Source organism: Pelodiscus sinensis, chromosome 1, assembly GCF_052426305.1.
Source record: "Pelodiscus sinensis isolate ZL-2025 chromosome 1, ASM5242630v1, whole genome shotgun sequence".
In the NCBI taxonomy this organism is placed as follows: domain Eukaryota; kingdom Metazoa; phylum Chordata; order Testudines; family Trionychidae; genus Pelodiscus; species Pelodiscus sinensis.
In genome coordinates, this window is record NC_143052.1 from 183,679,658 (window position 1) to 183,707,246 (window position 27,589).

The 27,589-nt window shown below is 44.4% G+C and overlaps 2 long non-coding RNA genes across 2 annotated transcripts in view; one reads left to right on the forward strand and one right to left on the reverse strand.

Annotated features, from left to right (window-relative positions):
* Nucleotides 1–2,040: 2,040 nt before the first annotated feature.
* Nucleotides 2,041–27,589, reverse strand: part of LOC142820880 (uncharacterized) — a 38,043-nt gene continuing 12,494 nt past the window's right edge. The window contains exon 3 of the long non-coding RNA XR_012897835.2: nucleotides 2,041–2,558. This is a non-coding gene — a long non-coding RNA (uncharacterized LOC142820880). The remainder of the gene's footprint in view (nucleotides 2,559–27,589) is intronic.
* On the forward strand, nucleotides 6,489–12,586 carry LOC142829376 (uncharacterized). Its single transcript, XR_016347922.1, has 3 exons — nucleotides 6,489–6,773; nucleotides 7,225–7,303; nucleotides 12,156–12,586. It is a non-coding gene; the product is annotated as an uncharacterized LOC142829376 (long non-coding RNA).

Genomic DNA, 27,589 nt, shown 5'->3' on the forward strand with positions numbered 1-27,589 from the left:
TGATTTTCTCTCAGCTCAATGAGTGGACTCTTTTATCAAATGTTTCTGAAAGTGGGGCCTCCTGCTGGTTTTATCATATTAAACTGGGAGCAAAACAGATTCTACTGTCACGGTTGTTGAAAAGATGTAATCAGAGCACTGGAGTCCCAGCACAAAAAAAGCATGCAACTAAAAAAAGTTAAACATAATTACTTTAAAATTCAGAGACATCTGGGGTGGATAACATTAAAACAAATGACCTTTATTTCAACTATACATATATATTTTTTTCAATCATCATAATTTGATAATTGCCTGGAGATTGCTCATTGTAACTGCAAGCTCTTGTGACTTACAAATTCTCTCCTTAGGTCACTCTCCAGACAAGCAGAATCATTTACAATATGAACCATGAACTAGTGCCATATTTTTATTCAGTAGCACTGGAAATGAATGTAAGAGCAAGAGACAGAATGAAAAATGTTCATGCTATTACAAGATATGTAAAGGTGCAGAAGGGAAGAGGAAATCTCTGCAGACAGCAGATAATTGGAGAACTGACAATATTGTCTGAATGGATGACTGTTGCCTGCCATGTTAGTTGAAGACCCTGAATACTTCCAGGTGAAACCAATGTAAGACAGCAAACAGACTAGCTGATTAAGGATTCACACTGAAAACAAAACCCTAATTTTGTGTCGATTCTCTGTCCCAAAATAAAATAAGCAACTTTGGGTTTCTAGGATTTTGTTTGATTCTGGATATGCTCAGTCTTAATCCATCTGTCATTTTGGTTTCCATGAAGGCAGAAAATTGATGTATATGTTGACAATAAATAGGCTAAGATAATATATTGAAAATATAAGGGTTATGATGTGGGTGAAACAGTTTACTTAGAGCAGGAAAATATTAGCAGTGTTTTTCCATACAGTGTTTTCCCTTGGAAATCAAAGAAACAAGAAAGAGTGACCTGTCTCCCAACAGAGCTAACATTATGAATGTGTTTTCCTTACAAAAGGGGCGTGAACAAAGAATCTTTGTTCACAGCTACAGCCACACTGCAAAGAATGTCAACTTCCTACAGCTGATTCCTAAAAGTGTAGAGATGCAATAATAAAATCACAATAGCTGTACAGTAGCTGCATTCACCACAAGGGAAAGTAAACTTTCAGTGTGCATATAGTTAAAATACAGACTGACAGAGAGTATGTCTACACTACCCCGCTAGTTCGAACTAGGAGGGTAATGTAGGCATACCGCACTTGCAAATGAAGCCCGGGATTTGAATTTCCCGGGCTTCATTTGCATAAGCGGGGAGCCGCCATTTTTAAAACCCCGCTGGTTCGAACCCCGTGCAGCGCGGCTACACGGGGCTCAAACTAGGTAGTTCGGACTAGGATTCCTATTCCGAACTACTGGTACACCTCGTGGAATGAGGAATGAGGTGTACCGGTAGTTTGGAATAGGAATCCTAGTCCGAACTACCTAGTTCGAGCCCCGTGTAGCCGCGCTGCACGGGGTTCAAACCAGCGGGGTTTTAAAAATGGCGGCTCCCCGCTTATGCAAATGAAGCCCGGGAAATTCAAATCCCGGGCTTCATTTGCAAGTGCGGTATGCCTACATTACCCTCCTAGTTCAAACTAGGAGGGTAGTATAGACATACCCATAGACACTTACTACCAGATTGTTTACTAGCAAAACTGAATCCATACAGTCACTCTTAGGCGGCAGTGGAGAAACTGCAAAGTGGTCATTCTTAGGTCACCAGACCCCGGGGCACTCCTAGCTTAGTTTAGAGCTACCTCAGGGTTGTCTCAACTTCCCCTGAGTACAACATTCTCCAAGGAGCTGTCTGTCAGCCAAGGACTGCCAGAGAACAGTGAGCTCCAGCCACACTGCCTGTCATCTGTGCCATTTTCTGTATGCTCAGCTCTTGAAGGAACATGGCATAGTCAGCTATAGTTTTATGCTACCTGGTGATTTTCCTTACACCAGAGAAATAATCAGCTGGCTATTTAAGCCTGTTACGCAAACTCTTCGAGCTGCACAGACTGGTAGCAAGATTGAGAGTCATCTGATGACTGGGTAAATTCCACCAGTGTGACTATAATCAACTTTTATCATGAGGGGTGTCCTAGTTCCATGCCCGAATTTCACTATCATTGACATTCAAGAAAGTATCAGAGAAGGGTGTTGTTCTGTAACCGGGAACATCTAGACAGACCAACTGCTGTGATACTATAATCAGTACTCTCCGGGACTTTAAAAATATTTTCACACGCATGAAAAGAGCCTCTAATCCTGCTTCACATCCACTCTTTTGAATCAACATTACCCATGGCAGCAATTCGCTGTGGAAAACACACACCATTTTTGCATCACCCTGCTCTATCATGTATATTCCAAGAGTAAAGAAACTCAGTTTTCAGTAATTTTAAACAAGTTTTATAGGCATAAGACTTAGCCAGTAGAGTTGCTTTTAACTACATGATATTAATGCCTGCCTTCATAGGCTGTCACTAATTTTGGCCGATTAAATCCACAATGTAGTTTGACTACAATCCAGTCTGAAAAAAAATCTGAAAAAAAGAAAAAGAAAAAAAGAGAGATGTAAAGATAGAAAGACACATTTAAAAAAAATCAAAGAGAAAATATTGTAAATATATAGAATTGTTAAGCCAAAACATTAAAAAGGAGTGAGAGAAAGACAATAAGTTTAGAAAAACAGAATTTGGGGGAAAAATTCATCTGAAACAATACAATAGATTAGATTTATAGCAGAGCTGTGTTGTACATGGCACATTTGAGAAGGAAGAAGCACAAGAAATTCCCTCCCCTGCAACTCTGGGTAAAGTTGTTAGGGAAATAGTTTCCTATTGTAGACATGCTCCTAGTGTATAAATCTATTTCAAAATAACTGAAATTTATTTAAAAACTTCCAAAATAACAAAATTGAAATAGTAAATTAGTCCAAGCCAGGCTCCGTTAATGTAGACATGCTACATCGACTTAGAGCCCCAGGAAGCACTGTGGAGTGATTAGTTCAAATTACTCTGGGGAGTAGTTATTTTGAAATAGCGGCACTAGAGCATCCACACTATCACTATGTTGAAATAACTATTTTGAAATTAATGTTATCCCCTGAAAAAGCAAGAGTACAGATTTCAAAATAACCAGCCTGTATTTTCATAGAATCATAGAATCATAGGACTGGAAGGGACCTCGAGAGGTTATCGAGTCCAGCCCTCTGCCCTCAAGGCAGGACCAAGCTCCGTCTACACCATCCCTGAAATAAAGGGCTTGATATTGTGGCCCTCTGCTTATAAATTTGACCTAATCTGGGTTATTTCAAAATAATTCCCTTGTGTAGACCAGAGCTAGGAGGGTTTTCAAGGTTTCCACAATTTTTCCCAACCTCTACCCGCTGTACAAATGAGGCTCTAAAGGAGCACTCAAGGGAGAAAATTCAGCAGCAGAGAACCTAAAATGAATTCTTTACATTGATCTATAGTGCAGAGAATATGAAGGAGACTTCCCACACCTTAGCCATTCTTTTTAGGTGACAACTTTGAGAAAGAGTGCTGGACTGACGTTCCAATAGATGTGGTAAATTAAATATTCTTATGTCACTTGGGTGAATATCATCTGGGCCTGGTGCTCGAAAAGAACCCAAATATGAAGATATAGGGACTGAAGGAAGTAGGGGGGAGTTTCTGATGGGCTGCCAAAACTTACAGACTCAAGGTCCTGGGAAGAAGTCAAAGGAACTGAAGCCACGGGCAAGAGCAGAAGGAACTGGGGCTGTAAGGAAGTGGCCTAGGGAATAGAGATAATAAGCTGAAAGGAAGAAGCAGCAGAAAATTACTGCTTACAGGATTCCTGGGCTGGGACATGAAGTAGTGGTTAGGCCTGACCCTCCTCCACACCTTAGTCACTGAAGGAGTGGTCCAGCTGTGGACTGCTAATCCACTGCATTGAGTGGCTGGAGTCTTGTTGGAGGAATCCCCTGAAAGAGGAAGAAACTGAATGATAACATAATTGGAGGCCTGTCTCATGAAGCAGACACTGAGAGAAGGGAGCCATAATGAATCTACAGGCAGAGGTGAGGACAGGAAAGCCACATGAAGTCACATCCACTAGGACTGAGCTAATTCCCAAAACACCCAGCAGGAGGTGCTGGGGCTGTGAGTGACCCCATGAAATCCATGAGGCATTTTTCATGGCTGTGAATTCATAAACGCCCTGGAATAGAGGGGTGAACAGGAAGGTGGGAAAATTTTCAGACAATACAAAATTACTCAAGATCTTTAAGTCCAGAGTTGACAATGAAGAGTTACAAAGGGATCTCACAAAACTGGGTGACCACGCAAATAAATACAAATGAAATTCACTGCTGATAAATGCAAAATAACGCATGTACATAATCCAATCCATACATACAAAATGGTAGGGACTAAATTAACTTGTTACCACTTGTAGGGGTCAATTGTGGAAGAACTCTGTATGTGTGAAGTATTGGGGTGGTGACGCCTGCATTTTCCTCCCTTTGTCATTCCCCCCACCCCTTTTCCCTACTACTGATGAGCCAGAAGCAAGCCTCTAGGAACATACGTCACTGTAGCAAGAACAAATTGTAAAAAAGGATGGGAATGTAACAATCTTGTTTACCTAAATGTACTGATCATGTAAACAAAGTCAAAGGACAAGCAGTACAGCTGAGCTATACTGTAACAAACAATGAGTAATCCCCGGATATTTCCAAACTGCGACAAATAAGGTAGAGACACAGTATTTAATGCTGCACCAGAGCACAGCAATTTGGACCTCACCGCAATTTGGCTTTGGATACTGGCACCTCGGAAGCTGAGACAGTCTCCCACTTCATCCAAAGCTGAAATGGGGTTTCCGGCTAGCAGAAGGGATGTAAGAAATGCCACTTTTCCTATCATGTAGTTCTTTTAGTTAAGGGGCACAGCTGATAGCTGTCAGGAAATAAACTGCTTGGGTACGTCTAGACGGGCAAGATTTTGCGCAAAAGCGGCCACTTTTGTGCAAAAACTTGCCAGCTGTCTACACTGGCCACTTGAATTTGCGCAAGAGCACTGATGTTCTAATGTAAGAATTCAGTGCTTCTTGCGCAAATACTTTGACGCTCCCACTCAGGGATAAGCCCTCTTGCGCAAGAATACTTGTGCAAGAGGGCCAATGTAGACAGACACCTTATTTTTGCAAAAAAGCCTGATGGCTAAAATGGAGTATATTAGTGCATCTATACTTGGCACGGATGCTTATGCACAAAAACACTTTTTGCACAAAAGCATCCATGCCAATCTAGATGCTCTTTTGTGGAAATACTTTTAACAGAAAAACTTTTCCGTTAAAAGTATTTCCGCAAAATCATGCCAGTCTAGACGCAGCCCTTGTGTTTGACAGATACACGTGTAGCGTTTTTTCTACTTTGAGAACCCAGTGTCAGACCTGAGACTCACTTGTGCCAGCAACATTTGGTGCAGCGAGCAGGGTTCTCTTGGTACAAATCGCTCAGCATGTGGAAGAAGGGGAAGCAGATGGGTGAGGGAGAGAGTAGGGAAGAGCACCAAATTCCAGGCTGGCCATGCACATCAGCCTGGGGTTCAGTTGCTTAAATATGGTATGATGTAATACATGCCATGCGGTTTGAGGGGGAGCTAGCGGATGGGGTCAGTCCCGCTTCTATCCAAAAGGTGCTGGAGATGTTGGAAGTGCATAAGAAGAATAAGGGGGTGCCTCCGGCTGGACAGCTATTCCTAAGCGCATTCCACAGTGTATGGGAAGAGGAGAAGGAATAAACCATGTTTTTAAAGCAAGTATTGAAAAAGTTTAAGCATGGCCCATGGTCTGATAATACTTTAGCTTGTTTACATTATGCGGACCTTGAAAGTAAATTGGCAAATGTTTACAAACCCTTAATCTTACCCACAAGATACTGCTGCAGTCTGTCTGTTATGAAAAACCCTGTGCTAAGGAGTTTTTTAAGAAAATATAGCTGTAAAAATGAACATTTGGATTTACCCAATGAAAGGAACCAGAAGGTGTGGTGGCTAATTGAAATGCTCACCCTTCTTACATAATTACTAATGGACAAAACCTGTGTCCATGGAAAGGAGGCATTTAGCAGGAAAAGCAGAATCAGGTACAGACTGTAAGGAAGAATAAGCATTTAAGTGAGTAAGAGGTTTGGGGCCCTGTGTGGGCATAGAAGAAAGAATAAGGAAAGCAGTATTACAGGCATTGGAAAGTTAAATTACTAGGGAATAAGGAAAGTTTTCATTTAAGGGATAATGCAAGTGATTAAGGGTAGAAGAAGGTGAGAATTTGACTCCTTGAGAGTGTGGAAGGAATTAAGCAATTGCTGTAATGTGTTGAAAGGAAATCTGCTATAATGGACTTGTTTTTGTACGGCCTCTCTCCTAAGCATTATGTAAATAATTCAGGCAAAGAAAAAGGGAGTTACTCACCTTGTGCAGTAACGACTGTTCTTCGAGATGTGTGTCCCCGTGGGTGCTCCACTGTAGGTGAAGGGTCGCCCTGAGCCTCAGATCGGAGCTTTCTATAGCAGTTTCCCCTGTTGAGTCACGCATGCCCAGGAGGCGTCTCGAGCCCTTGCCGCCTCCTGAGGAGTGTGACTCATCCCCCTCCCTTTCAGTTCCTCGTCTCCGCCCGAGTAATTTCGACTCCGAGCAGAGGGGAGGTAGGGAGGGTCGTGGAGCACCCACGGGGACACACATCTCGAAGAACAGTCGTTACTGCACAAGGTGAGTAACTCCCTTTTCTTCTTCGAGTAGTGTCCCCGTGGGTGCTCCACTGTAGGTGACTACAAAGCAGTATCCAGTATATGGTTGGAGGGAGCCGGAGTCAGTGTTTGGCAGTGGTGGAGAGCACTGCCGTGGCAACTGCTGAGTCACTCTTAAGTTGTGGAAGAATGGCGTAATGTTTAGCAAAGGTATGATCTGAAGACCATGTTGCTGCCCGGTAAATGTCTCTTAGGGGGACATTGCTCAGAAAGGCTGTGGAGGCAGCCGTGGCTCGAGTAGAGTGTGCTCTTGGTGGGCATATCAGCGGTCTATTGCCCAGTGAGTGGCACTTAATTATGCATGTAGATATCCATTTTGAGATTCGTTGAGATGATATCGGTGTGCCTTTGGATCGTTCAGCGATGGAGATAAAAAGTCTTTCAGATTTACGGAATGGTTTTGTTCTTTCTAGGAAGAAGGCCAGAGCCCTCCGGATGTCCAGGGTGTGCAGAGTGGCATCTGTCTGCGACGAGTGCGGTTTTGGGAAAAAGGTAGGTAACACGATCGGTTCGTTAATATGGAATTCTGTACCGACCTTTGGCAAAAACGTGGGGTGGGGTCTAAGTATGACCCTATCCTTTGTGAAAATTGTGTAAGGAGGTTCTGACATTAACGCTCCAAGTTCGCTCACCCTCCTGACTGAGGTGATGGCTAGGAGGAAACAGACCTTCATAAAAAGGAAAGGAAGTGGCACTGTTGTCAGTGGCTCAAAGGGAGGTCTGGTGAGGTAGTTCAAAACAAGATTTAGGTCCCACAAGGGGGGTGGAGTCCTATGTGGTGGGTATACATTCTGGAGTCCCTTGAGGAATCTTTTTGTAATAGGGTGGTTGAAAACGGAGAATCCATCTACTGGTGTATGAAATGCTGCTATTGCAGAGAGGTGTACTCTTAGGGAAGAGACAGAGCGTTCTGATGCTTTAAGGTCCAGAATGTAATCTAGAATGGTATCTAATGGTGAGGCACGGGGCTCCATTTTGACTCGCTGACACCAGTGACAGAAACGTGCCCATTTCTGTTGGTAAGTTTTCCGAGTAGACTGTCTCCTGCTCTGGAGGAGGATGTCCTTTACTTGCTGGGAGCAGCGATCTTCTACCTCTGAGAACCAGAGAGAAGCCAAGCCTGAAGATGCAGGGTATTGAGTTGTGGGTGCAGTATCTTGCCGTTGTTCTGAGATAGTAGGTCTATCCGGTACGGTAGCGGGTAGGGGGGCTGGACCGCTAGCCTGTGAAGGTATGGGTACCAGGTTTGTCGAGGCCATGATGGCGCAATCAGGATGACTAGGGCTTTGTCCCTCAGGATCTTGCGCAGGACTCTGGGGATGAGCGGTATGGGAGGAAAGGCGTAGTGTAGGGAGGCTGTCCAATTGATCAGGAAGGCATCTCCCAGAGAGTGTTTGCCAAGTCCCGCACGTGAGCAGAATTGGGGACATTTGGTGTTCTGGGTAGAAGCAAAGAGGTCTATCGATGGCCATCCCCACTGGTGGAAAATTGAGTTCGCCACCTCCGTATGTAACTCCCATTCGTGGTTCAAAGCGAAGTTTCGGCTGAGTGAATCCGCTTTGATGTTGTTCACCCCGGGCAAGTAGGACGCTATGAGGGTGACTTGGTTGCGGATGCACGAGTTCCACAGGCGAATAGCCTCCGCGCATAAAGAGCGGGAGCGGGCTCCACCCTGCCTGTTTATGTAGAACATTGTGCAGATGTTGTCTGTTAGGATGCGGACTGTGTGATTGGCGATGGAGGAGGCAAAGTGTGCACAGGCATTCCTTACTGCCCTTAACTCGAGGAGATTGATATGTAAGTGTGTCTCGTTTGGGGACCATCTGCCTTGAACTTCGTGGCCGTTCATATGTGCCCCCCAGCCTAGCAGGGAAGCATCTGTGGTGATTTGGATAGTGGGTTCGGTTTGTTGGAACGGAACCCCTGTCAAGAGATTGCTTGGCACTGTCCACCATCGTAAGGATCCCAGCATGTCTGGTGGGATAGTAACCGTTTTGTTTCGAGGGTGCCGTGATGGGATATAAACAGTTGCCATCCAGAGTTGAAGACATCGAAAGTGCAGGCGAGCATGGTGGACTACATAGGTGGTGGAAGCCATGTGGCCCATTAGTCTGAGGCATGTAAGTACTGTGGTGGTAGGAACTGTAAGCATCCCATTTATAATTTCTTGCATAGTTGCAAAACGTTGTTGAGGTAGGTATGCCCGGGCTGTCACTGAGTCCAGGCGTGCACCAATGAACTCTATGTCTTGAACTGGATACAGCGTTGACTTGTCTTGGTTGATTAGAAGGCCTAGACGACTGAGGAGGGTCGTGGTCGTCTGTATCATAGAGGCTGTTTCGGCGTACGAGGATCCCTTTAGGAGGCAGTCGTCTAGATAGGGAAATATGATGACGTTTTGTCGTCTGAGATATGCCGTCGCGACAGCCAGTACCTTCGAAAATACTCTCGGGGCTGATGAGAGGCCGAAGGGGAGAACCCTGTACTGGAAGTGGTCTGGTCCCAACATGAAGCGCAGGTAACGTCTGTGGGAGGGGTGGATGGTTATATGGAAATAGGCATCTTGGAGGTCGAGGGCTGCAAACCAGTCCCCTTGATCTAGCGCAGGAATGATTGTGGAGAGTGTGACCATCTTGAAATGTTGTTTCTTGAGAAATTTGTTCAGTTTGCGGAGGTCCAATATAGGTCTCCAGCCCCCTGTTCGTTTTTCGGTTAAGAAATAGCTCGAGTAAAACCCTCTCCCATGGAACTCTCGGGGTACCCTTTCTACTGCTCCGATGAGGAGGAGTCGATCGATTTCTTGTTTCAGAAGGGTCTCGTGAGAGTGGTCCCTGAAGAGGGACGGGATAGGGGGAAGGGTAGGGGGGATAGAGGTGAAAGGGATGGTGTAGCCCACTCGAATGATTTCCAAAACCCAGCGGTCCGATGTTATGGACTCCCATTGAGGAAGGAATGGGCGCAAACGATGGGTGAACAGATGGCCATGTTGGGGTAGTGCTAGATCGTAAGCAGGGTGTCGCAGGCCCTCGACCAAATCTTCAAATTTGCTGTTTAGATGGTTGGGTAGTTGGTGGGCGGGCCTGGTTGTGGCGTCTTCTGGGACCTCGTTGCCTTGGTCTAGTGTCTTCATAGGGCCTCTGTGATCTATTATATTGCCCATATCGGTATCGGTTGTATGAGTTATATGGGGTGTATCGTCCGCGTCTATAGGGCTGCGTGCACATGCCCAACGTGCGGAGTGTAGACTTGGAATTTTTGCTGTTATGGAGTATTTCATCCGTAGTGGCTGCAAATAGTTTGTGCTTGTCGAATGGCAGATCCTCTACTTTAGGCTGGAGATCGCGGGGAACTCCTGATGACTGGAGCCAAGAGGTTCTACGCATGACTACCGCTGTAGCTGTAATTCGGGCTGCGGTGTCAGCAACATCCATTGCGGTTTGAAGAGCAGTGCGGGCGATCATATGGCCCTCATGAACTATTGTTTTCAGGATGGATCTTTTAGACTCGGGGAGATGTGGTATCAGCTCTCCCAGTTTTGAGTAATTGTCAAAGTCATGATTTGCTAAAAGAGCAGAGTAGTTCGATATTCTGAGTTGTAAGGTGGAAGAGGAGTATACCTTCTTGCCAAAGGAGTCCAGCTTTTTGTGGTCCTTGTCTGCGTTGCCCAACTTGTATTGTGGGATCTTTGCACGTTGTTGCGCTGAATCCACTACTAACGAGTTGGGTTGTGGGTGTGTGAAAAGAAAGTCGTTGTCTTTTGATGGGACAAAGTACTTCCTATCGATCCTTTTATTCGTTGGTTGAATGGATGCAGGTGTTTTCCAGAGGTCTTCCGAGGTCTCCATTATTGCCTCGTCTATAGGGAGGGCAATCTTGCTATGTAATGTGGGATGGAGATTCTTTAGCAGTTGGTATTGTTTCCTCTGGACCTCCTGCAGGGAAACATTCTGGCTTATTGCAACCCTCTTGAATAGATCTTGGAATTGTTTTAGGTCGTCAATTGGTGCAGAATCTGATGGAACTACGGCTTCATCTGATTGTATATCGGGAGCATCAGAATGTGTGACGTTTATTGAGTGAGTGTCTGATTCATTGTCAGAGATTCGGTCCACCTCCTCATCCGAAAGAGTTGCTGGAGGTAGGGACTGCGGCCGAGATAAGCTTCTCCGGGATGGAGTGGAGTGAATTGGGGAGCATTGTCCACGTGATTCCCAGTGTTCCCAGGGTCCCCATTGTGGATAAGGTGGGGGTGGGTAAGGCCAGTACGGGTGCCATGGGTTCTGTTGTGGTGGGGCTCCGTAGTCATAAAAGCGAGATTGCCTAGGTGATGGGTGCCTCGAGGAATAAGATGTGTGGTGATCATCCTCAAGAAGGGGAGCGTCTCGGCCGGATAAGATTGGTGTAGACCTGGGAGGGGATAGCCGTGATAGGGACTGCCCAGGTGAGTAGGATGTGGAAGGCAGACACTGAGCAGAAAGACTGCTGTGTGAGAGAGCTTCTTGCTGGCTCTGCTCCATAGCAGTGTCGTCTGGCTGCCTGTCAGTTTGCCCTGGCAGCGTTAGTGCAGCATCCTGCTGCTTATCTGGAGGTGGTGCCGGGCGTTTGGGCTGTGGGTCACTCTGCTGCGGTGCCGTGGTTTTAGTCAGCACCGTAGCTTTAAGGATCGCTGTGGCTTTCGGCGCCACGGAAGGCTGTGCAGTTGAAAGCGGTGCCGCTGTTTGAAGCGGCACCGCGGTTTGCTTCGGCGCCGGCTTTTCTTGCCGTGCCGGCTGTTTTGAACGCTCCCGGGGCCGCTCAGCAGTGGCGTGCCCCGATGCCGGCGCGGAGTGGGAGGATCGCCCCGAAGCCTTTGTGGCGGGCGTCCTCCCGGTCTGGTGTGCCTCTACTCCATGTTTAGGAGAGGAGGAGGCTGATAAGGAGCGGGATGGTGAGGCTCTACCCCTCAGCTCGGTTCTGGAGAGAGGGGGAGGCTCTTGGCGCGTTCCCGGCTGTTCTGCGGGCTGCAAGGCTTTTTCGAATAGGATCATTCTTAGGCGGAGCTCACGGTCTTTCCTGGCTCTCGCCGTGAGGGAATTACAATGAGTGCAGCTGTGGGGAGAGTGAGATTCCCCCAAACAGCGAATGCATTTTGAATGACCATCCGAAGCCGGCATAGGGTCCCGGCATTGGTCGCACTTCTTAAAGCCTGAGGAGGCGGACATGTCCGGTTCTCTCCTCTTTAAGCTTTTTTTTTTTTTTTTTTTTTGTATTTATTTTAGTGTTCCTGCTGTTGTCGTCAGTCCGTGTTGGTTTCTTTCTTTTTTTTTTTTTTTTTTAAATCTGTTCTTTCTTCTCTGTGTTAAAGAGCTGTGAAAACTCCGGTATCTCTGAGACCCGGTCTGAGGTGATTCAAGCCCCCCCGAGGGGGGAGGGGGGGGTTAGGTAAGTGTATTTCCCTTATTACTAAAAATTGTTTTTCTTCTTTTAAAAAGAAACAGGGAAGGTAACTTGGATATCAGGGGAAAGAACTATAACTAAACTAGGGAGAAAAAAGGTAGTCAGAGAGTCTGACAGGGAGCTCCTGTTTGCTCCGTCCACAGGCGAGGGCGGTTGAAGAGGAACTGAAAGGGAGGGGGATGAGTCACACTCCTCAGGAGGCGGCAAGGGCTCGAGACGCCTCCTGGGCATGCGTGACTCAACAGGGGAAACTGCTATAGAAAGCTCCGATCTGAGGCTCAGGGCGACCCTTCACCTACAGTGGAGCACCCACGGGGACACTACTCGAAGAAGAACAATCTAATTTAAACAGTTGGCTATGGACACTTTTGTTAAATTTGCTAAATGAGAAATAAGGGATTCTACTGGAATTTAACTGGTCAAATGCACAGCAGGGAATGCATTGTAAATTTGTGAATCTGTTTGGTAGGTTTCAAATGAATTGGTTTTATTTTGTTTTGGATAATGCCCTCTCGCTTAAAATTGCAAACTGATAATAAGCTACATGAAATCTGTAAAACACCTCTTGTGCCTCAAAGAGAAAGCCTTTTAGGCTTGCTGGAAAGATAACTAGCAAACACCTTGTGCTAAGGAAAATCATTATAGTGGTAAAGCCTCTCAGTTACTACCTGTGAATAAATTTGGAACTTCACAGCAGACAGATTATTAAAAACCTGGTCTGTGGTATAAAATAGGGAAACTGAGGCATATCATCTTTAACTTAACAATTGAGCAGTGAAGTACTTTACCCAAACCCTCAAAAGCTGATTTACAAACCAAAAGCATAAATAATTATTGGGTAACAACAGGCTGATCAAGAAAATCAGCAAGAATACTTGTAACAAAGTAAAAAAGGATTTCAAAATATGATTTGCCACCCCCAGGGGGTAGAAAATTGTTCTTTTGTCTTTCAGAACATCAGAAAATGCTGGTACCAGCTGAAGAGCAACTGAAAAAGAAACTGTTTAGCAAGAGAAAAGGAAAAAAAAAGGTTAGGGCCCAATCAAACGGCAACTCTAAAAAACTTAGTGGAAGGATAATAGTTTAGTAATTGTTTAAGCGAGGTGAATGCAAACAATGTCTCCACAGGTAAACAAGAAAAGGAACTAAAAGGTAACCATAAGATGGTTCCTACTGCAGCTCCTGCTACCCTATGGAGGCTGACAAAGGAAGCAAGGAGTGTGCCAGGTAAAAAGGAGGACTGGGAGTGGGGTCTTAACCCCCTTCCACCGGGTTTGCTTTGCTTTAATTGCCACACTAATGAAATATTTAGCTTTTTCAAAACTTACACACTAAGGGTATGTGTAGACTACATCCCTCTGTCACCAGAGGGATGTAAATTAGACATACTGACATTGCAAATGAAGCAGGGATTTAAATCTCCCACGCTTCATTTGAATAAAAATGGCCACTGCATTTTGCCAATTTAGCAGTTTGTCGGCAAAAAGCGGCTGTCAAGACGGGGATCAGGAGACAAAGAAAGCCTTTGTCGCCTGATCCCGTATGCCTCGTAAAACAAGGTATAATTTACATCCCTCTGCCGACAGAGGGATGTAGTCTAGACATATCCTAACCATGAAAGGGACTTGGCCAGAGGTAACAATAAATCTGCAAGTGGAACATCAGAAAAGTGGATAGAATCATTCACCATTGCTCACAACAATTGGGAAACTAGTAATCTCACCATTGTAATAACAACTGATGACCCAGTTATTCTGGTGCCAGGTGCCTTAAAAGACTTCGAAAATACCTGGAGAGAATCATGGAATTGCATGCGTTCCCCATTAATAATGAAAGACATTCTTAAGCCATGCTATCGTCCTCTCAGGGGATGATATTTGCAATTAATGCAACCAGCATCCAAATCACCTTTAAAGGAGGACAGTTGCATACTGACAGCCAAGGAAAATACAAGGCGCTGGGCTACACCTCATTTAAACACAACTATTTTGCATAGTGTAATAACACTGGTATTTGAAGAACCACACAATCCTTTTTATTAGAACTTGAGTGGCATATCGTAGGTAAGAAATCAAACACAGAGATAAAGTCATGCGTTAATTACACTGGCATAGTGCCCGTGGAAGTCGGGCCTGCTGACTTCGGATGGGGCCTCCTACTTAAAGTACAGACAGAGGTCACCCCGGAAGCATGGCAAATCTTTGTGACACAATGGCCCATGTTGAAGTGTTTTCAACTGAAAACAATTAACCGAGTTCTCAGGAACAAGGTAAGAATGGGGCAAGCTTTAGCTACCAGCACACAAGGAATTATAACAGACCTTTTAGAAGGTCTCACTCCTTATGGAAGTGGTGAGACCCCCATCTCCCCAATAACCCTCCGTGGGAATGGGGAAACAGAGAATCCATGAGAATACAAAGACCGATATGGACAGGCCATAGCATGATCTTTACCCTTCTAGCATCTAGTGCACAATGTGGGCGAGCACCCATGGGCATCCCTCGCACTCCACTAGTGAGAACAGTGATCTCCCTGCTAGTGTTAAGATGGTCACATTACCAGAATAAAATGTGTGGCATACTCTGAAGTCACTGGAAAGGCACTATACCCCAATGAATGTTGCTCCCACTCGGAAAAAGAGTTTCTATGTACATGCCCATAACGCTTTAATGAATCTGTCTAGGTTTGAAGTGGCTGTTACCAAGAAACTAATGCATGCAGAGTTGGTCCAAATAAATGGTACCTACTGGTATGTGACTGCCCAGAACCACTCCACCGAGTTTAATGGAAAGCCCTGCCCCTCAACACACCTATCCGTGTGCATGACAGTCTCTTGCAGGGCAATCCTGACTGTAGATAGGGCGCGGCTCTACCATACTCGACCAATGATGGGTAACCTAACATGGGATCTGGAATGGCACTATGGCAGTAAGTACTTAGAGGAGGGCCTACTGACCCTGCAGGTGAAGATCGAGGAGTTGGCGGCCAAGGCCCAGAGATGCATTCGGGAAGGTTGACTGAGGTACGTTCAGATGGGGAAACCGTGGACCAGGCTAATACCAAGTATTCCAAGGCCCTAAACCAGGCAGTGGAGGTTAAAGCTATAGTCATGGGCAGTGCCATCTCAGAGGACGGAATACCCTGGGGCTGAATTTGGGTGTTGGTTTGCCAAATAATGTGGTGTGAAGCAATTATAATATTCAGACTGGAACTAGTGCTCTACCGATGGTTCCAAAGTAAGCTAAAAACATTAAAACTGTTGTATTTAACCTGGTGGGTTAAAGAACCCTAGGTTAAGAGAAGGGAATGCAGGAACAGGTTTTTAACCCGCTGTAGCCAGTAGCCCTTTGATATATAGGTGAAACCTTAAACTATGATCTGTGGCTAAGCTGTTCCCCCAAAAATCTGCTATTCAGTTGGAGCAAAGAGACAAGGCCTAGCAGGCCTAGCTGAAGTCAAAACAGATAACAGGAAGCCTGAAGAAAACAGGATGGATACAGAAAAGCAGCCCTGTCTGTTTATAAGCTAGGCAGCACAACACCAAACGGACAGCAATAATTGAATATCACTTTCATGAATTTCACATTTACACTCAAGTTTATGGCCCTGCGAAGTGCCCCACAGTCTGCATGGGAAAGAGACACCCAGCTGCCTTCCTACGGCCAGCTACAAATTGCTGCTAAGGAACTAGAAATAGCGCCCTCCTTTCACAAGCCCAACTAGCTAATTTACCAAAGACATTATAAACAATTGCTGCTACGTATCTTTCTTTGTTTTGTTTTTGCTTTATACCGCCAGACAAGCACCTATGGACCACACCTATCACCTATCAGGAACACACCGCTACCACTTCTATGCATCCCAATCATAATATGGAGGCTCATCCCGGGATCCAAGCTTGTAAGCTAATCGGGAGCTAGAGACTGACATCCAAGAGAGGCACGCTTGTGTAAATGCCCCGGAATGAATAGATGTGTCCTTTTTAGCACCACATTCTGGATCCTTGTAGAATAGAAATTGATACAGTGGGGGAGTGTGTTATGAATGCTTTATTCAATCAGACCACTGTGGTACTCACTAATCATGTGGGGTGCTTATGTGTGGTATCTACTACACCTGTTACCTGGAATGATCATACACCCAGTTTACTCCCAGTGCAATGCCTCTGCCCTAGAAGCTCAGGCCAAAATGGCAAACGGTGTGGGATCAGATCCACATCCTTAACAAAATGACCAGGTCATCCTCGATCAGCTGACACCCTATTTAAGGGGCATACCAGGGTGAGGTGCAGTTCCCCACCACGCAGGGGTAGAATGTAGGGGTCAATTGCGGAAGAACTCTGTACATGTGAAGTATAGGGGTGGTGAGGCCTGCATTCTCTTCCCTTTGCCATTCCCCCACCCTTTTCCCTATTACTGATGAGTCAGAAGCAAGCCTCTAGGAACATATGCCATTGTAGCAAGAACGAATTGTAGATAAGGGTGGGAACATAACAATCTTGTTTACCTAAATGTACTGATCATATAAACAAAGTCAAAGGACAAGCAGTACAGCTGAGCCATACTGTAACAAGAAATGAGTAACCCCCGGAAATTTCCAAACTGCCACAAACAAGGTAGAGACACAGTATTTAAAGCTGCACCAGAGCACAGCAATTTGGACCTCACCGATGGGCTTTGGGTACTGGCACCTCGGAAGCTGAGACAGTCTCTCACTTCATCCAGAGCCGAAATGGGGTTTCCGGCTAGCTGAAGGGATGTAAGAAATGCCACTTTTCCTATCATGTTGTTCTTTTAGTTAAGGGGCAGAGCTGATAGCTGTCAGGAAATAAACTGCTTGTGTTTGACATACCTGTGTAGTGTTTTTTGTACTTTGAGAACCCAGTGTCAGACCTGAGACTCATTCTTGCCGGCAACACCACTCAATAAAATTTTTGGTGTCATAGATTGAGCAGATGTTTTCAAAGAGCTATGTGCTGTAGCAGTCAAAAAACGTAACAACATTATGAACCATGAGGAAAAAAAGGATAGATATAACAGAAAATATCATAATGCCACTTTATAAGTCCGTGGCATACCCACCTCTTTAATACCGTGTGAAGTTCTTGTTACCCCATCTCAAAAGAGATATTAGAATTGGAAAAGATACACAAAGGCTGTGTCTAGACTGCATCCCTTTTCCATAAAAGGGATGCAAATTAGACACATCGCAATTGCAAATGAAGCAGGGATTTAAATCCCTCCCGCTTCATTTGCATAAACATGGCTGCCGCTTTTTTCCAGCTCGGAGCTTTTCCAGAAAAAAGCGCCAGTCTAGACACAGATCTTTTGGAAAATAAAGCCTTTTCCGAAAGATTCTTTATTTTAAGAGGCATAAGGGATCTTTCGGAAAAGGCTTTATTTTCCAAAAGATCCGTGTCTAGACTGGCGCTTTTTTCCGGCAAAGCTCCGAGCCAGAAAAAAGCGGCAGCCATGTTTATGCAAATGAAGTGGGGCTGATTTAAATCCCCGCTTCATTTGCAATTGCGATGTGTCTAATTTGCATCCCTTTTATGGAAAAGGGATGCAGTCTAGATACAGCCAAAGGGTAAACAAAAATTATTAGGGATATGAAATAGCTCCACTGGAGGACAGTTTGAAAAGACTGGGACTGTTTAGCTTAGAAAAAAAAAAGAATAAGTTGGGGGATGGGGGATCTGACAGAGATCTGTGTAAACAAGGGCTCACTTGATGAAATTAGTAGGCAGTAGCTTTAAAAAAACATGCGGAAGTACTTCTTCACATAATGCACAGTCAGCCTGTGAACTTGTGGCCAGAGGATTTTGTGAAGACTAAAAGTATTACTGGGTTCAAAAAGAACTAGATAAGTCTACGGAAGACAGGTCCATAGATGATTATTAGTCAAGATGGTCAGGGACACAACCCCATGCTCCAGGTGTCCTTGAAATTTCATCTACCAGAAGCTGAGACTGAAAGATATGACACTCAATTATTTCCTTTTTCTGTTCATTTCCTGTGGAATCTCTGACACTGGACACTGTCAAAGAGAGGATACTGAGCTAGATGGACTGATCTGACCCAATATCACTATTCTTATATCAATCTGTAAAAAAGTCAAAATCTCGAATTTTTTGCAAACCAACATTTAAAAAAATGATTTGACCTGAAACATTTTATTTCAATTTTGCTCTTAAAATATCTTTGTTATAATTAATAAAGAATGTTGGTTTTAAAATATCAAAAACAGAGTATTTGAACACTGAATTTTTCCAAACATGTTTCAAAACAAAATATTCATCCAAATCTACAGTTCCTAGCACACAGTTTCATTTTGACAAGTCATCTTTTTCTAAAGAAAACAGGGTTTAATCAAACAAAAAATCCCAAGCAGCTCTAATTATGCACTAATCTAATTTACAGCATCTGGGAAGACTTCTTGGGGGCTGTTCCATCACATTCAACAAGGAATCTGGGGGTTTCTCTTGCATGAGGAAAATACAGTACAACATAATAGAAGGCTGGCACAGCTGACTTTATGCCACCTTTCTCCAGATCTTGGTACAAAGAGAATTGAAAAGGCCAGGCTATTCCCAGCATCACCAGAGACTCCATATGTGGTGGCATAAAGGGATGTGTGAGGATCTTTTTGCTCAAAATATTTTTAAAAGAAGATTTTATTTTCTGTCAAGCTGGCCAAATAGTGTAATTTGAGTTCCAGAGGAAATATTGCTATTTTGATGTTTGTTTTTATCCCAGATTGCATGTTGACTTTTTTGTCAGAACAAAATTCCAAAATATTTAGATTTAGATGTCTCACAATGTTTTGGTTTGTGTGGGTTTGACAAAGAATGGCATCTACCTGTGCTGCAACGGGAATTGTCATATTGGTGTTGTTTTTCTGAACTGGGATTTGATCTTAAACTCTCCTCCCACACAAGCATGCATCGAAGAGAAGCAGTTATTCATAAACAAGCACAGTTTTACTGGTAGCAGAAGCACTCTTGGGAGCTCTTTGAGAAAAAGAGAGCAGTCAAGCATAGGAAAAACTTCCTATAAATATCTACAAAGCCACCTCATTTTCTTCCTTCAAAATTCCTCCTTAAAACTCTTATCTGGTGATATGCCAATAAAAAACTGGAAGACGGTGTTCTGGTGTGGTACAAGTCCTGGCTTTTCTGATGACCAGCATCATCTTGGATAGTTCTCGGGGTACCCAGGACTGTGAGTCACCTTGTTACCTCCCCTGCATCCAGTAAAAGGTATATTTGCATGAGCTTAAAGGGTGTGTCAGCTCCTAACACTACCATCCTATCCTGTTAGCCACCCAAACATTCTCCTCTGGACTCTGCCAGCCTTCAGTTTGCTTTGCCAATTAACAATAGGTGTGCCTTGACAGTTCCAAAGTTCCTTTGAAGTACTTGCCAATTGTGTGTAGCCTTTACCCACTGGGCACACAGAGGGTACGTCTACACTACAGCGCTAGTTCGAACTAACTTAGTTCGAATTAGTTAATTCGAACTAAGCTAGTTCGAACTAACGCGTCTAGAACTAAAAACTAGTTCGAACTAGCGTTTTGCTAGTTCGAACTAGTAAGTCCACATTGAGTGGACTCTGAACAGGGCTTAAGGATGGCCGGAAGCAGTGCCGGCAGGGCATAAAAGGAGGACTTAGAGCATGGAGATGCTGTCTCAGGCTAGCCGAGGGCTGCGCTTAAAGGGTCCCGACCCCCACCCCGGACACACAGTTCTAAGGGGTGCCCCGCTTGCAAAGAAGTTCTGGCTTGGAGTGCCCTGAGTGCCCACACTGGGCACATCACACCACTCGGCCATCAGCCCGGCTGCACTTGCCGCAGGCTGCCATCTGGGGAGAGGGAGTAATTGGGGGGCTGCAGGAGAGCTTCCACCCCCAGAAGCCCGCAGAGCCAGCCCAGTCCTCCCCATCGGGGGCTCGTACCCCATTCCTCCCTCACCTCCTTCCACTTACCCTTCCCTAGCCCCTCTTCTTATTGATGTACAAAATAAAGATAACGTTTCTTCCAACATTGACTCTGTCTTTATTGAAAAAAACTGGGGGACACTGGGAAAAGGAGGTGGGAGAGGGGAAGAGAAAGGCTGGGAGAGGGGAGGGCAACTAACATGATCAGGGGTTGGGAACAGGTCCCAGATAAAGAGAGGCTACAGAGACTGGGACTGTTCAGCTTAGAAAAGAGGAGACGGAGGGGGGACAGGATAGAGGTCTCTAAAAGCAGGGGTTGGGTGGAGAGGGTGCATTCAGAAAAGTTCTTCCTGAGTTCCCATAAAGAAGGACTAGAGGACACCAAAGGAAAGGAATGGGTAGCAGGCTTGAAACTAGTAAGAGAAAGTTGTTGTTCTTGACAAAGCAAATAGTTAACCTGTGGAACTCCTTGCTGCAGGAGGCTGTGAAGGCTAGAACTAGAACAGAGTTTAAAGGGAAGTGAGATCAAGTCATGGAGGTTGGGTCCATGGAGTCCTATTAGCCAGAGGGTAGGAGTGGTGTCCCTGCCCAAAGTTTGTGGAAGGCTGGAGAGGGATGGCACGAGACAAATGGCTTGGTCATTATCTTCGGTCCATCCCCTCCAGGGTCCCTAGGGTTGGCCGCTGTCGGCAGACAGGCTACTGGGCTAGATGGACCTTTGGTCTGACCCAGTACGGCCATTGTAAGCTCAGGGCTCAGTGTCGGGGGTCTCAGTGGACCCCCTTGATTTTCATGCACACCTGGTCCTGGGTGGCCAGGCTGGCAGCTCTCCTGCCCTAGACAGCCACTTTCCTGTGCCTAGTGCGGAGATCGTGGACGAGGTCCACGATGTCCGCACTAGCCCAGGAAGGTGCCCGCCTCTTGCGGTCCAGGGCAAGCTCCCGGGAGCCGCCAGCCTGGTCCCGGCAAGAGGGGGTGGGCTGGGGGGCATCGGGTGGGTGGCTCTGTGCCGTGCCAGATGCAGGGTCTGCTAGCTGGGTGCTGGCAGGCTTGCACCTGGCACGGGCACCGTAGCCAGCCCGTGCCCCTTTAAGGGGTCCGGGGCCGGGAGGGGGGCATAGAGTTTCCCTGGTGTTGGCCAGAGTGGCCACCAGGGAAACCTGGGGAGGGCTAGCCTCCCACTAGTTCGAACTAAAGGGCTACACAGCCCTTAGTTCGAACTAGCTAGTTCGAACTAGGCGTTAGTCCTCGTAAAATGAGGTTTACCTAGTTCGAACTAAGCGCTCCGCTAGTTCGATTCAAATTCGAACTAGCGGAGCGCTAGTGTAGCACCTATTAAAGTTAGTTCGAACTAACGTCCGTTAGTTCGAACTAACTTTGTAGTGTAGACATACCCAGAAATACTAGGTGTGCTAAGGACATCCCAGATTGAACATTTCAATTCTGGATCAGTTCCTGGTATAATACAATTACACAGACATATTTATAGTGAAAACAAGAACAAGTTTATGAAAGATTCAAGACAAAGTGAATAAAGACTATGGATGGAAAGTGATACAAGTAAAGAAATTATATAGTGGTTTTTGCAAGATACTAAACTTAACAGGCTAATCTTCTGTCTATAACAAGTGTAACTCACCCCAAATATCCTTTGCAGCATTTCAGATAAGGAAGATTTTCATGAATGTAAATGCACTGTTTATTCCCAGGTACAGGATAAAGGGATGTTTCTTTGCTCTCTGTATACATCCCCAAATTTCATTGTCCATCCTCAGGGACAGTTTAATAACAAACCTTTGATTGTTTTTCCTGTTGATTGTGCTTCCTCTGTTGACTTTGTATGTAAACAGGACTTCCATTGTAATGGCTTTTAATGCTCACTTTACAAAGGGATAAATGAACATCTTTTGTCCCCTAGAAATGTTGTTTGTCACTTCTGCCTTGTTACAGACTTTATGAACACATTTTCAGCAGACATACAGATCTCCTTACAGAGTACCGGTACCTACATTTCACCATAACAAAGACTACTGTGATGCTGGCTTCCAATAAATACTTCACCTGCTATTCTTCTAAGAACTGGGATGTATGTACTCAGAAGAAGTGGGCTGTACCCACGAAAGCTCGTGATACCATCTACATGTTTTGTTAGTCTATAAAGTGCTACCAGACCATTTGTTGTCTTTTCTATAACAGACTAACTCGGCTACCCCCCAAAGCTCCAGATAGTTTTATAACACCCTTGTCAATTAAAATTGAGTCACAATCTCATCGTTCACTTGTAGTCTCCATTTTTTTTTCTGCTTGTGGCTATAGTCTTACACATCAATTGTACAATCTCCAGGGATTGTCTCTTTGTAAGATATTTGAACAATGCCTAGGCTAACCCACTGGAACACATGTATAAACCCCTCATTGTGCATGATCCACAGAAGTTATGAATCTATTAGATCCCCCTCTAATGAGCCTTGGTTCCTCAGCACAGGTTACTGCAGGTCATAATTTAAGGTGTGAAAGTCTCCGGTTCATTTCCTGGTGCACCAGCCATACTGGCAGTGATCACAGGTGTAATAGATGCTACCGTAATACAAATAGTACAGTAATTAGTACCAATAGGAACACAATTAATGAAACTTTTTAAAGTTGAAACTATCTTACACTAGGTGAAGGGGGGGCGGGACACTAAATACAACACTTATTCCCTGGCTCTTCCTACTGGCCCTCCCCCCCTTCCCTGACTATCTGCCATAAGGAGCTTATTCAAAGAGATGGGTGATGGCTAACCACTGAAGTGACATGCTACAAAGATACCTTGTTCCTTGTCACATCCCCTCCAAGTGATGAATGTGTTTTTGCACTACACAGTACAGGGAAGCATACAAGTCAAATGTGCAATAGTATATTGTAAGACAAGTTATATGAACAATCAAAAAGCACCCTGTAGACATGAGTGAAGAAACCAACTATAAAAAGCATAGAGAGATGTTAATGCTAGGTGTCTCAGAAGGAGATAATAAGATGGCAATAGCAACAGTAAAAGTGTTTGTACTGGTAACCAATCCAGCCACACATCTGCCCATTCCAATAGACAGGGCAGGAAAATTGCTATCACAGTTACTTGAACTAAAAATTAACTTCTTTTTCTTGAACAATAAGAAGCAATATTCAGGTTTGTACGAGAAAAAATATGAAGAACAAAGTGTTACATTTCTAGTAAGCATGGCAAGGGGTTTTTTCTCCTTCATAGTTAGCTAAAGTAGAGTTCTACTTCTTTTTTCCACTGAACAAAATAAGGAAATGGGGTTAGAATGGGTTTCATAGAACGCTCTTTGGGGGTTTTGGTGGGAGGGAGGTTGCTTTTTGTTCTGTTTTTGTTTTAAGAGTTTCTAGTATCTGAATATAAAAATTTTCAGTGGCCTTCCCTCCAGAAACCCAGGGAAATTTTCTAATGGCCTGAATCCTCAGAATCTAGAGAAATCTGCATTAGATCTACTTTTGTAACAAAATATATATTATTCTGCATTGTGATTATAAAAGACATCTCAGTGAGCGGACCCAAAGGATAAGCAGCATTTCCAGACAGGTTAAGAGGGAGGTTTTGTTTCCTTTTGTTTTTTTAAGCGTGCATTAATATTTAGTGAAAAGAATAACTGTGTGGATGTGTGTTATGATTTGACAGAATCTCATCCAAAAGTTGGAGTAATTACCAGCTGAAGAAATAAATATGCATGAAACATATAAGAACCTTAAAAGACAGGAGTAGGAAAGTGGCTTAGATGTCTATCTCTGTATTGCTCTAACCATCAATATCATGGCCCCAGTACATGTTAATCTATTTAGCAAAACATAATTATGGGCTTCTTACCTCCTGGATGCATAGACTACATAAAATGCTGTTATTGAAATAAAAAGCATTTTACATATGCACTGACTACATTTAATGGCATGTTACAATAATACATTTGTATTTAAAATATAACTTATTGCACTCTCTGACATGGCATGGCATCTGTGGATTTTAAACAATTAAAAACTGGTAGTTTTAATAATATTTAACTATATTTTGCTAATTTTAAGTAGCAAATACAAAAGGTTAGGTTCACTAGTACATCTTAGGCTGCTTTTTAATGCTCAGATTATGCTTTATGCTTTACTAGTGAAGTCCTTTTGAAAAATGACATAGGAAGTTACTTGTTCAAACATCCACCTGTTTGTTTTTTGAATTCTTTTCAAGAACACTTCTAAGACATGTTAATAAACTTCTCTGGAACAGGCCATTTTTAATCACTCGTTCCCAAAAATTAAATACACAAACAAAAAACGCCACAGCAGCAAGGAAGCAAATACACCCAAAACTAATTTAAAAACAAATACCAAAAAGCACCTTTACCTCCAAAGTAAGTTCCCATTCTGCTGCAGGGTGTCTTTGAAACTCAATGATCGCATTTTAGCATGGACTTAACACTACTCTTTCATCTGCTTACACTCTGCTATTGCATCTTTCATAATTCATTTTGATACACCTAAATAAGCCAACTAAAATAGCTCCATCTTCAGAATTGTAAATTGAGTAGTTACACATTTAGAAAAACAAGCAGTCCTGGGGGCATAGACTCTCTTTCCTCTCCTTATATCAATTTCAAGCAGGTTTCCATCCATATGCATTTGAACATTTCTCTTAGGCTGATGCACATGTTAAGCATGTGCTTGCAGCAAAAAACAAGATTATTTAATGAAGGGTTGGAAGCTATCAACATGGAGCGTTCTGTTCAAATATTTCAATTTGGGTACGTCTAAATTACATGCCTCTGTCGACGGAGGCATGTAGATTAGCCAGATCGGCAGAGGGAAATGAAGCCGCGATTAAAATAATCGCGGCTTCATTTAAATTTAAATGGCTGCCCCGCTCGGCCGATCAGCTGTTTGTCGGCAGATCGGGGCAGTCTGGATACGACGCGCTGACAAAGAAGCCTTTCTTGATTGGCACAGGTAAACCTGGTTTCACGAGGCATACCTGTGCCGATCAAGAAAGGCTTCTTTGTCGGCGCATCGCGCCCAGACTGCCCCGATCTGCCGACAAACAGCTGATCGGCAGAGCGGGGCAGCCATTTAAATTTAAATGAAGCCACGATTATTTTAATCGTGGCTTCATTTCCCTCTGCCGAGCTGGCTAATCTACATGCCTCCGTCGACGGAGGCATGTAATTTAGACGTACCCAAATTGAAATATTTGAACAGAACGCTCCATGTTGATAGCTTCCAACCCTTCATTAAATAATCTTGTTTTTTGCTGCAAGCACATGCTTAACATGTGCATCAGCCTAAGAGAAATGTTCAAATGCATATGGATGGAAACCTGCTTGAAATTGATATAAGGAGAGGAAAGAGACTCTATGCCCCCAGGACTGCTTGTTTTTCTAAATGTGTAACTACTCAATTTAGTTACTAAGTAGGAATAAGATCCTCCGGAAAAGGGTGCTTTTCCGGAGGATCGGGGCCAGTGTAGACGCTCTTTTCCGGCTTTTCTAAAAGCCGGAAAAAAGCGGCGGACATTTTTATTTAAATGCCGCGGGGGATATTTAAATCCCCCGCGCATTTCCCTATTGCGATTTCAAAAATTACCATGCCCCTTCCGGAAAAGGGGCCAATGTAGACGTAGCCAAAAAAAAAGTGTAATGGTAAATTTGACCTTGCATGGTCAACTTTAGGGCAATGAAGATGCAGCACTATGTCAACATTCTTGGCCTCTAGGAGGTATCCCACAATGCCCCAGTGTAACCACTCTGGCCAGCACTTTCAACTCTGCTGCTCTCCATGGTCACAGGAAAATCCTGAGAAAATTTGAATTTCATTTCCTGCATGGCCAGTATGGCAAGCAGACCTCATAGCAGGCAGCATACCTCGGCAGCACACATGACCATGAAGGCCAAAGGTCACAAATGAGCACCAGCATGGAGTGTGCAGGAGACATGGACTTCATTGCTGAGCGGGGAGAGGAATCTGTCAGGCAAAACTATGAAGCAGCAAAAGAAATGCGGGTACCTATGCCAAGATCACACAGGGCATGGTGGGAAAGGATATGCCAGGGACGCCCAACAGTGTTTTGTGAAAATAAAGTTGCTGAGGCAGATGTACCAGAAGACAAAGGAGGCAAACAGATGGTCTGGGTCATCGCCGTAAACATGCCACTCCCATGACCAGCTGTGTGTGATCATAGGGGGGAGACCCGACCAGTGTTCTGAGCCAAATCGTGGATTCCTCCCAAGATATTCTTCAGGTAGCCTCGAGCAACAGTGGGGAGGATACAGTGGGTGAAGCAAGGGAAGCTCCGTAACTGATACCACTGAGGCATTATACTACTGTTTGCTCATACCTAACAAAGCATGGATTGCTGACTGTATGAGCCCCTGCTCTCTCACTTCATCCAGACCTTCCCTCCCCCACTCTCCCTACAGCCTCCTGTGGGAAGAGAAAGTTGCACTCTTCTGGAAAATGCGGGGGCTGTTCTGAACACATTGTCACTGTGTGAATCCTTGTCCTGCTACCACTCTCAGATCCCTCCCTCCTCAGGCTCTTCAGTTAATCACCCTCACAGTTAATTTTGTGCCTAATTTCTAATTTGAGTTTGTCTGGCTTCAGCATCCAGACAATGGTTCCTGGTAGACTTCTGTGCTAAATTAAAGAGCCCTTCTTCCCCTTATCAGTTACCTTCTTCAAAGTGCTGTCTCTAGGAAGAGAAGAATGGTTTAAATATTCAGTGACAAAGTGCCTAAGGGAAGCCAGAGTAGGCTTTTTGAAATGACATTCTTTTTCTCACATATTATCTATATCAGCAATAAGGCTCTCACAGATGGGTCCTACTGAAATATAAGTCATAACATTGCTTCATTACTGTGTTCACCAAATTCTGTACAAGTTCGGCTCCCTAAGTAATGGACAGCAATTATTAGTTGTGTAAGCACACCGAAGTATGGTCAGTGCTTTACAAACAGGAGAGCTCACAAACTATCCTACAGAAATGTAAAACATGTTCTTGGGTTTCCCCTCTAAACTTTGTTTTTCCCTATTTCCCTTTACATTTAATTTTTCACCAAAACTTTCCAATTGACTCATTTTAACCCTGTCCATATTCACTTTTTATTTAACCCTCTTTTTACCCCATTTCTAGTTTGTTCCGACTTCTCCTACTTTTCCCATCACTCCTTCTTTCCCCACCACCATTTTTTCACACTGCTTTTCTGTTAGTCTCTTTCTTTTTCCCTGGTAGGGGCCTGATCCAGTCCCTACTGAAGCCAGTGTGAAGGTTTCTATTGACTTTAGGGTTCAGGAGAGATCAGTTTCATCATGGCTACTGTGAATGTTTCACTCCCACCACTGCACTCTGCAATCTCCACCACCTGGGAAAGCA